The sequence below is a fragment of the Hermetia illucens genome, chromosome 4 (assembly GCF_905115235.1).
Source record: "Hermetia illucens chromosome 4, iHerIll2.2.curated.20191125, whole genome shotgun sequence".
Taxonomy (NCBI): Eukaryota; Metazoa; Arthropoda; class Insecta; order Diptera; family Stratiomyidae; genus Hermetia; species Hermetia illucens.
This window is the reverse complement of record NC_051852.1, coordinates 114,455,988-114,467,056: the sequence shown is the minus strand read 5'-3', so window position 1 is coordinate 114,467,056 and position 11,069 is coordinate 114,455,988.

Here is an 11,069-nt window from a genome sequence, read left to right as displayed (position 1 = left end):
TTCTCCACGGTGACTCGACTTATATAAGGGAATGGAATCGACTGTCTGGCTTTAATTCTGATAAACGCTCCATAGGGTGGCAGCGATGAGGATGTAATGATAAAAAATAAGATTGATGTTTCTTAATATGTAGACAAATCTATATGTTATTACGCAAAACGTGTGAGAGCCAAATTACAATATATGACAAATTACCGTGCTAGCATTTTCACTGACATTTTGATAATGTTTTAGAAACCGACGATTGTCTGCGTATGATAATTACCGGGTTGCAAACAGTGGCATTCAAGGAAGAGCAGTGATACGTTTACTTAGCTTAAGCTTTCACAGTAGAACAGTAGTGTCAAAGGAGAAAGTATTGCGTCCTGAAAGGTTATTATGCCCCATTTTTATGATACTGTTGACCTATAACGTCTTACGTCCAGTGTACCCCAAAATATATATGGACGTTTCGTTGCTCTTCTAGCATAATCTGCAGACAATGTCCGCCATGCTATTAACATAGTATGCTGGTCCCAAGCCCAGGTAAAGGAGGAGGGTTTGAGGCAACGTAGTCTGTACTATCCTCAGTATAACAAAAATAAAATGCTGAGATCAGGGAAAGAGATAAATAGAGTATAGTTGGAGTTATTCTACTATGCTAAATCCTACCTGATCTCTCTTGGTGACAGGCCCCGCGACAGGTCGACCAAGAAAATGCATAGAATGTCGTTACAAACATGATGATCGGATTGAGTCACAAGCCTCGGAGAAATGCTAGGGCGTCCACCTCAATCGACGCGGCAGGACGGGCCCCGGTTCTGTCGAAAAATGGGCAAGGGTTCATGGACGGCGTCAGGACGTAAGCAAGTTAGTCCGAATAAAACAAACAAAACAAATACGTGTCTGCACGCTAAATGTTGGTACCCTAACTGGAGGAACTCGCAAGAGCCCTTCGGAAAAGGTGCATTGATATCTGCGCTCTGCAAGAAACCCGATGGTCTGGTGCCAAAAGCTGCGACATTGAACGCGAACGCGGTAAAAATGGCTACAAACTTCTCTATTTTGGTAACCCACACACTCAATATGGTGTTGGCATTGCCATCTCAGAGCGTTTCCGTGATGCCATTAAAGAAGTCGAACGATTTGATGATCGACTGATGAAGCTCACCATTATATCAGCTGATCGCACTATTCACTTCTTCACCGCGTATGCACCACAGACAGGCCGACCTGATGCCGAGAAAGATGCCTTCTGGCAACTTCTCGATGAAAAGACTTGTCACGTGCCTGCTGACGATTACATAATCATTGCCGGCGACCTTAATGGTCATGTGGGTGAAAAGGCAGACGGTAACAGGTGCCATGGGGGAAAGGGGTTCGGAGCGCGCAATGAAGGTGGCGAGCGTATAATCGATTTTGCGGACACCCATGACCTTGTACTTATGAATACATGGTTCATCAAACGATTATCTCATCTTCCCACATTTTATAATGGGAACAATAAAACGCAAATCGACTATATTCTCATAAGACGCCAACATTTTACCACTGTCACTGATTGCAAAGTCGTTCCCTATGAGACCATCGCACCTCAACATCGGCCGTTGATTGCCGTCCTGCGAATTAAGCCACCAATAAAACAGCGTGAGTAACGCACTGGCCCACGGCGCATTAAATAGTGGCGATTTGGTGAGAAGAAAGAAGAAACGGTCTCACTCATACGATTGCCAACCATTACGAATGTGGAAGAATCATGGAACCAAATGAAAGACACGATCCACAAAGCGGCCTCTGCAACCCTCGGGGTCACCAAGCCGGGTAAGCGGTACATCAACCGAGATACTTGGCTTTGGAATGATGATGTTGAAATGAAGGTAATAAAGGCGAAATCGTTGAAATAACCGTAAATCAAGCCGGATTTGTCAAGAACTGCGGAACTACTGACGCAATACACACTGCGCAGTTACTCATGGAGAAACACCGTGAGAAGCATCGCCCTCTTTACATTGCCTTTCTGGATCTAGAGAAAGCGTTTGACCGTGTACCACACGAACTCATCTGGTATGCTTTACGACAACACTTCGTGCCAGAAGAACTCGTGCGCTGGGTTCATTTGCTCTACCACGATCCGAAAAGTAAAGTTCGAAGTATGGCGGGTGTATCAAAACCGCTTCGTGTCTCTGTTGGAGTTTATCAAGGAAGTGCCCCCTCACCACTCCTCTTTGTTCTAGTTGTGGACACCGTCACACGGGATATCCAACGTCCAGCGCCCTACACACTGCTTTATGCAGATGATGTTTTCCTAGCATCTGATAGCAAAAATGATCTCGAGCAACTTGTTCAAAAATGGAATGATCGCCTCATACAACACGGTCTCAGATTGAATTTAAACAAAACTGAATTTTTGACGACCGATCCCCATGAAACAGGCACAATCACTGTCAGCGGCAGTGATCTGCCCAGAACTGAGCGATTTAAATACCTCGGGTCAACGCTATCAGCCAATGGAGAGCTGCGTTATGAAATTGCTTCACGCATTAACGCAACCTGGATGAAGTGGCGTTCCACAACTGGTGTCCTTTGTGATTGACGTATCAACGAACGTCTCAAATCTAAAATTTACCGCAATGGCGTCCGTCCAGTCGCTCTCTATGGTTCTGAGTGTTGACCGACCATAAAAGACAATGAACGGCGTCTTGCGGCAATGGAGACGAAGATGCTACGTTGGACTAGTGACGTCACACGTTTAGATCACATCCGAATTGAGGATATCCGCGATCGTTATGGGGTTGCACCGATCGTGGAAAAGTTGCGAGAGAGGCGTCTTCGATGGTATGGTCACGCAATTCGTGCAAACGAGAATTCACTTGCAAAGATTGGTCTGAACATCGAAGTCGATGGTAAACGACCAAAAGGCAGACCTAAGCAACGGTGGCTTGATACGCTGGATGGGGATTTGAAAGCCTCGAGATTGCACCCAGATCAGGCATTCGATAGAGCCAAATGGCGAAACCGATCACGACGAGCCGACCCCGCTTTTGAATAGGACAAAGGCTGAAGAAAAAAGAAGAACGTTCAGAAATGTCCCTAACTTCTTCAGGTAATAGTTTACCTTGCGGTGATCTGTGAGTATTCCATGATGATCACCAGACTTTTCTTGATGAGTGTGAAACTTAGCGAGTTTGATGTCTAATGTTTTCATAAAAGTTCGAAATTTGTAAAGTCACCACCGTTACCTCTCGGCAGTCGAGATTCGTCGCGGCACTCGAAGAGGCATACGAATATTCCCCGGATATGAATGCTGCTTTTGTAAGAACGAACGTAACGATGAGAATTCATCAAAGAAAGCCGAAATATCACCCAAAATATCAGAGTTCTGATACGGGATATTAACTGGTCTTATAGTATGGCATTCGAGAAACAAAGATAAATAAGGCTGCGGGGAAACGTATAAGAGAGGGCCAAGCAGGTGGCCAAGAAGAAACAAGCCTTTTCGCCAAAGAAGGCTGAGCCAGCAAAAGTTCCAGGAAAGTTGGTAGTTCTTCAATTCTAGACTCATCATTGACAGAAGGGGAAAATCGGAAGACAGGAGATATGTATGAAGCCAATATCCTTCCGAAGTGCTAGATAAGCACGCAGAATTGAAAACTCGAAAGTACTACAGCAGATAGTAATCGAGTGCAAAGACTGTTGTACTACTAATTAGTAAAAATCAACAAGGCGCATATATACAACGGTTACGCCCCTTCTAGTGCAACATTAGCGCAATATGAGGAGATGCTTGACAGATTGGTATTGGACGCTTTATACCATAGCCCTAAAATTATTGCTGGCACTTGCGCCTTAAACTAGCCACTAGCCAACGTTCTATGCGTGCCTATCTTCTGAGGCAGAGGGTTAGACTTGCTCAATAGCTTGGCAAAAAGGATGGTCTGGCGTACGTATTAAAACTACAACCACAGTAACCACCAAGCCATATTTCTTGACATTTGAAACGGAAGAGGCGACAGCATAATGCGCAAAAGTACCGGAAAAAATCGGATAACTGGCTGGTCCACTGTGAGGCTTGTAACTCTGCAATGCCGCGGTAACGTTTTCGCCACAGTGGGAAACCAAAATACTGGTAGAACAATCACCGTGTCCGCGAGCGAGGCAACTTCGACAAAGGGTAAAAAGGAAGCCAGTACATTGAATGATGAAGAAAGAATGCTGCGATTTTCGGAGTGGCCTTAAGAAGGTCCTTCAGGTAAGTAAGCGGAATCGCTACAGCAGCTATGCTTTCAGGCAAATACGGACCCGAATAACTTACAGGGTTGTTATGAACAAGATTATGGGCAAAAATTACCGCAAGTAAGGGTACTCGCCAGTCTTGTTCAAAGTCATCGCAAACCAACAATCGGAAGAAACTGGACCTCATCACCCGGTGCAACAGCACGTCTTCTCGATCCCCGGGGTAACTGAGGAGGAACTATAGTAGATTTGTGGACGAATTGGCGCTAATAAGGCTTTGTAATTGGACGGGTCTTCTGAACTTGCCTGCTAAAATTAGGCCCGCATGATTACTAAACACATTTGAATTCTGCATGGTGAAAGAAGTGTCTGGATGGTTCTTGGGATTCGAGTGCTGGACTGTCGTAGCGGAAGGTCGCGCTTCAAACTCACTGGTAGCAGAGGGATTTGCTATCGTGACTGGATGTCTGAGGCCAGTCCACTTAACGGTTTATGAGTACCTGAGTCCATGAGTCAGGATAATCATCTCGGGCGAGCGCAACGCCATGAGTCAGGATAATCATCTCGGGCGAGCGCAACGCTGACCACATTGCCTCCTACAGTGTACTGTTGTGTGCCGTTACGGTCACGAATGAAGTGCTCTAACACACTTCAAGGCCTTGATCCAATACGGATTGTTGCACCAATGATTATTATTATTATATTATGATGGAAGAAGTGTTTCCCGCTTATTAGAAGAGCCAGAGGTTGGTTCTGCTACCGAGCTTCAAGAGGCACCTAGACTACGCACGAGAAAAGGCAGCAAAGGCTAGTTGATGTGATGCCTTTATATTGGAACGCAAAATGTTGTTGACGGCTGCTTTTCATAGAGGTGGTGCAATCCACTCAACTATACGTGGCTCCTGTTTAGGTGGGAACACTGGACCAGAGAAAGGTGAGTTCGCTATACCGGCCAATCGCGTGTGGAGCGTATATATTTGCAACTTGAAGCTTCGGGTTGGACAAGTCCCAAACTGTCCCGAATGCGTCGCTACACCGAAGGACCCGGAGCATGTTATGTTTCGTTTCTGACGGCTTGCGAATGAAAGAAGGAGGCTAAACGACGCCCTCCACACAGTTATTGGACCTCATTATCTCGTGTGGGAGATACTGAAGTCGGGAGAAATTTGAAGTGCGGCAGACGCTCCAATAATTGCGTTACACGAAAAGCTACAGGAGCTAGATCAAGGCCGGAAAGCGCAACAAGCGCGTAACTTAATCAGACTGCTGCAACCTAGTGCAGCAGGGTCATTTTTATATTGCCACCTTCATCCATAAAAAAGTTGACAGGTGCACTATAACCAGTAAAAGGGGCACAATAGTTCTTGCAAGACATAGGACTTTCCTCAACAGCATTAGAGATTCAAATAATCCTGGGAGCACTTTTCTACATATTTCCCCATTAAAACCTAGACTCTTCCATTCCTGCTAACTCCACCCAACATCGTTGCTTCAATCGTTCCGTTTTTCTTCCTTAGATCATGGTCATGAACCCTTCCAAAATTTATTCTTTCTTCTTAGCCATCATATCCGCTGCCGTGTTGCTACTAACTCAATATGGTCTGGAACCTAGATTATATAAATCGTATTGCACCAGCTAAAGCATTCCTATATCAGTCTAAAGTTCATCTGGTTCTACCTGACCTACCTCCTTTGGAGGTCCAATCAGACACAGTTTCTGGTTCAAGCAGTAGATCCATACTATGTTCTCCCAGTCCGGCCTGCCGCTGGCATGTGTTTCAAATTTCTTACTGAAATGTACCTTGTTGTTATGCTATGTCTTAGTCTCAGTAATTCCAGATACTGCTTGCCTTTTTCTTTTCGCTAGTGATATTTACTGACGTTGATTGCACTGATGAAGGGGATAAGTGGTTCTCGAAATATCGGTATTTGCAAGACCAATGAATATCACTAGCGAATAGAAAAAGCAAGTCTTAATTTGAGTGAAATTATGCGGTGTTTCCAACGATTAATTACTAACTTGTTAGCACTGATGAAAAGAACAAGTGGTTCCCGAAATATCGGTATTTGCAAGAATAAATATCCACACCAACGAAAAAGAAACAACAAGCTTTTATTACTTCAAGTCTTAATTATTTCAAAGAATGCTGGTGGATATTTTCTGTACTGTGTATTTCTAATATTTCCCTAAGGTACTCATCTTTTCGGTTGGTGCCATTGCTTCCGCAAGTCCAGTTTTACGTTAGCTTCTGCGTCATTGAGATCTATTTTGTTTCTAAGATTTTACTAACTTCCCAGCTTCTAAAACGTTGTCAGCTGGTTACAAATTTATGGAGATATGACTCCAACTGTTAAGTGAGGGAAGAATTTTGCGGGGCACATCTCCCAGCAGTAAAGTACGTTCAAGCTTACTTACTAAGGCGACCGTATTGATGACAATAGAGGCTACTATCTCTAACGACAGGCTATGCAATGGCATAGTCTGAATCATCATCATCAACGGCGCAACAACCGGTATTCGGCCTAGGGCTGCCTTAATAAGGACCAAGGTCCACCAATTCGATATCCCTAAATGCTGCCTGGCGTCCTGACCTACGCCATCGCTCCATCTTAGGCAGAGTCTGCCTCGCCTTCTTTATCTACCATAGATATTGCCCTTATAGACTTTCCGGGTGGGATCATCCTCATCCATACGGATTAAGTGATCCACCCACCGTAACCTATTGAGCCGGATTTTATCCACAACCGGACGGTCATGGTATCGCTCATAGATTTCGTCATTGTGTAGGCTACGGAATCGTCCATCCTCATGTAGGGGGCCAAAAATTCTTCGGAGGATTCTTCTCTCGAACGCGGCCAAGAGTTCGCAGTTCTTCTTGCTAAGAACCCAAGTTTCCGAGGAATACATGAGGACTGGCAAGATCATAATCTTGTACAGTAAGAGCTTTGACCCTGTGGTAAGAGTTTTCGAGCGGAACAGTTTTTCTAAGCTGAAATAGGCTTTGCTGGCTGGCAACAACCGTGCGCGAATTTCATCATCGTAACTGTTATCGGTTGTGATTTTCGACCCTAGATAGGAGAAATAATCAACGGTCTCAAAGTTGTATTCTCCTATCTTTATTCTTCCCGTTTCACCATTGTGGTTTGATGTTATTGTTTGGTTGCTTTTCGGTGCTGACGTTCCCACCATATAATTTGTCTTGCCTTCATTGATGTGCAGCCCAAGATCTCGCTTCAATGGCTGCCTGCTCGATCTGGATGAAGACAGTTTGTACGTCTCGGGTGGTTCTTCCCATGATGTCGATATCGTCAACATAGGCCAGTATTTTGGTGGACTTAAAGAGGATCGTACTTCTTGCATTTACCTCAGCTTCACGGATCACTTTCTCGAGGGCCAGGTTAAAGAGGACGCATGACAGGGCATCCCCTTGTCGTAGACCGTTATTGATGTCGAATGGTCTTGAGAGTGATGCTGTTGCTTTTATCTGGCCTCGCACATTGGTCAGGGTCAGCCTAGTCAGTCCTATTAGCTTCGTTGGGATACCGAATTTTCTCATGGCCGAGTACAGTTTTACCCTGGCTATGCTATCATAGGCGGCTTTAAAGTCGATGAATAGATGGTGCAACTGATGTCCATATTCCAACAGCTTTTCCATCGCTTGCCACACAGAAAAAATCTGATCTGTTGCTGATTTGCCTAGAGTGAAGCCTCTTTGATATGGGCGAATGATGTTTTTGGCGTATGGGGCTATCCGGCCTAGCGAGATAACGGAGAATATCTTATAGATGGTGCTCAACAACGTGATACCTCAATAATTGCTGCACTATGGTGCAGTTATTGCGGCATCCATTTCCTTCTTATAGGTGTTGCGGAGGGTTGTGTTATGGATGGCTTCAGTGTGAACTCTCACCTGATTGTCAGAGGGGATTCTGGGTGGTGTTGTTATTCGAGCTCGGAGCACTATCCCAACGAGATAGTTATCCGAGTCTATATTGGCCCCCCTATATGTTCTGACTTTTATCAAGGCTGAGAGGTGGCGGCGTTCAATCAGCACGTGGTCAATTTGGTGGAAAGTGGTCCCGTCTGGAGAGATCCATTTATGTTTGTGGATCGCTTTCCTCGCAAACCGGGTACTTTCAACAACCATTTCGTGTGACTCTGCTAACTGAATAATCCGCAGTCCGTTATCATTTGTTTTTTCGTGTAAGCTATGGGAGCCAACGTATCGCCTGAATATGGGCTCCTTCCCTACTTGGCTGTTAAAATCCCCAAGTATAATTTTGATGTCATATCTGGGACAGGCTTCGAGGGTTCGTTCTACTGTCTCGTAGAAGGTGTCCTTCTCCCACTCTGCAGTCTCCTCTGTAGGGGCGTGAACGTTAATAAGGCTTATGTTTCCAAACTTACCTCGCAGGCACAGAGTGCATAGCCGTTCGCTTATGTTTTAAAAGCCGGTAACAGTAGGTTTTATTTTTTGGCTGACTAAGAAACCTACTCCGAGCACATGGTTTACTGGATGGCTGCTATAATACATGGTGTAGCGGCTCTTCTCCAGGAAACCGGTCCCTGTCCAGCGCATTTCCTGCAACGCTGTTACATCAGCCCTATATTGGGACAGAGTATCGGCTAGCTGCTCAGCAGCTTCATCTCTGTACAGGGAGCGCACGTTCCATGAGAAAATGTGCAAATCGTTATTCCGTTGTCGTTGCCGGGTTCGTCGTTGTGTAATCCGTCCAGTCCGAGGCTCCTGTTGTGGCTTCAGAAGAAGTTGTTTTCCGTGTAGGGTTGTCAGTCCCACCCAACGTCCAACCTGGAGGACCAGTTGGTACAATTTGTCCCGTTTTTAGGCGCGGGAGACTCGCCTTCATCCTTCTCCGTCTGCAGCTTCTCGTTAAGAAAGAGCTCGCTGCGGTCACCAGGTGGAGGTGGAGATAGGGTTTGGTAGTAGAGCTGTTGGTGTTGGTTCAGCAGGCATTTCCCAGGTTTTATGCTCCGTCGTGGGTACCAATCCACGTTTCGCCCTGGGACCTACACTACCCTTCGGCCACTAGTCTGAATAATAGTCTCAATAGGGGGAGGTCTTTTGCACCCTCACCATCGAGGACCGGTTGCGTTTCGTTAATAACAGAATCATGTCATTCAGGTTGTGACCTCATCACATACCAGCGGTCTTGGCAAAAGAGAGTTTTGGCTCTAGATGCGATATATTTTAACCACAGCGGAGCTACGAGAATTATATTTCACTTTAGCTTACCCTACAGTTCATTCATTTCTTAACTTATTTCGAGCAGAATAATCCTGCACAAAGTGATCATTTTCTTCTTCGGTCTACCATTCTAACTGGTAATCTTCTTTCACTGGTTGGCTGTCAAAGAGGATTTACCTCAATTTTAACGGTAATATTAAAAAGTAAATCAGTGACGGACCTACAGTGATGCTAACTTATGGAAATACAGATATTTAGGGAACAACTTATTCCTTCTCTCCCTCCGTCTGTAACTGGTCATAAGTCATAAGCAAGCAAAAGTATTTTACGGATACGGCTACTCTTCCAAACAAAAAGGAAGCTACATCAACGTGCTTAAGCGGAGTAAAGTCGGAGTCATGGTGTCCCTGTGCCATTGTTCCTGTCAGTCCCTGCTGTTTCTGCCAATTTACTGATTCGACTCATTGAAGAACCTTGAAATGTGAGATCTTTTAAATCAAAGAAGGAGATGACCCATCATAAAACTAACGAGGGCTTGATCCCCACAGAGAACAGGCTGGTTTCCGCTCTTATTCATTCTGTACCTACTTCATTAAAATCCTCCGTTTCATTGTAGAACTGCTTGTTGTCGATTTGCACCCAGTGAATAGCCACTGTATTATAAAAGTACGGGAGGTTTTTGGTTCCGATAATATGCTTATCATAAAGAGCTGAGTCTCATTGTCATTAGGAGGTTCAGTTCCCGGCCATCCAGCTATAGTGACTTCCATTGCGTTTCATAGGTCAGAATGAAACTGTAGCCCTTTTTCAATTCCATTTGAATACCATTGCCCCTTTCCCATTGACACATCCGCGAATATCTGATCCATATTCCGATCAAGTTCTTCATTCAAAATTGTCTCAGGCAATAGTAACCACCCTCCCCCCCCCCCCAAAATGGTCACTTTCTATGTACTTCTTCCATATTGCAGCACAAAGAGAACATTGGCACGAAAAAAACACAGCTAGATTTTGGCATTGAAATACTGCATTCGCCGATTTTAGACAAAATAGAGAAAGAGGATTTACCACTATTAACACTGTTATCGACAGCTGTTAGGTGTCACTTGATACAAACTGAACAACGCCCTCGATATTCCGCTCATTACCGCTCATTACCTTGAGAGTATTTATCGGCAGTTAAACTTTTTTTGCTTCCCCTTCCAAAACCAGAGCCATCTGTACAATGTCCCTTCTGCATAGAGCAGGCTTGATATACTCCCTGTTCTCGCTTTTGAAATCCTTTGAGGAGGCAAATAGCAAGTGACCGGTAACTTCCGCACACTGTTTTACCTCGGTCTGAACGATGTTAACGTAGTTGGTGCAGGAGTATTCGGAACAGAAACTAGCCTACTCTCTGCCGATCAAGCATTCTAGTGTTTTTTGTTGACAGATCTCAGATTGCCATGGTATACGGATGAGCGGAAGTAATAAATTTATTACATGGAAAAGTTCCACAAGAAGACTGTCAATTCTGATGGCTTTATTCCACTCGGGCTTTTTGACGGTCCGTATGCGTATGTTATGGTAACATGCCATATCAGCCGCAAAAATGGCACTTTACTGGATATTACACGATTCATGATCTTGACGAAGTCCTCTTTCCACCTA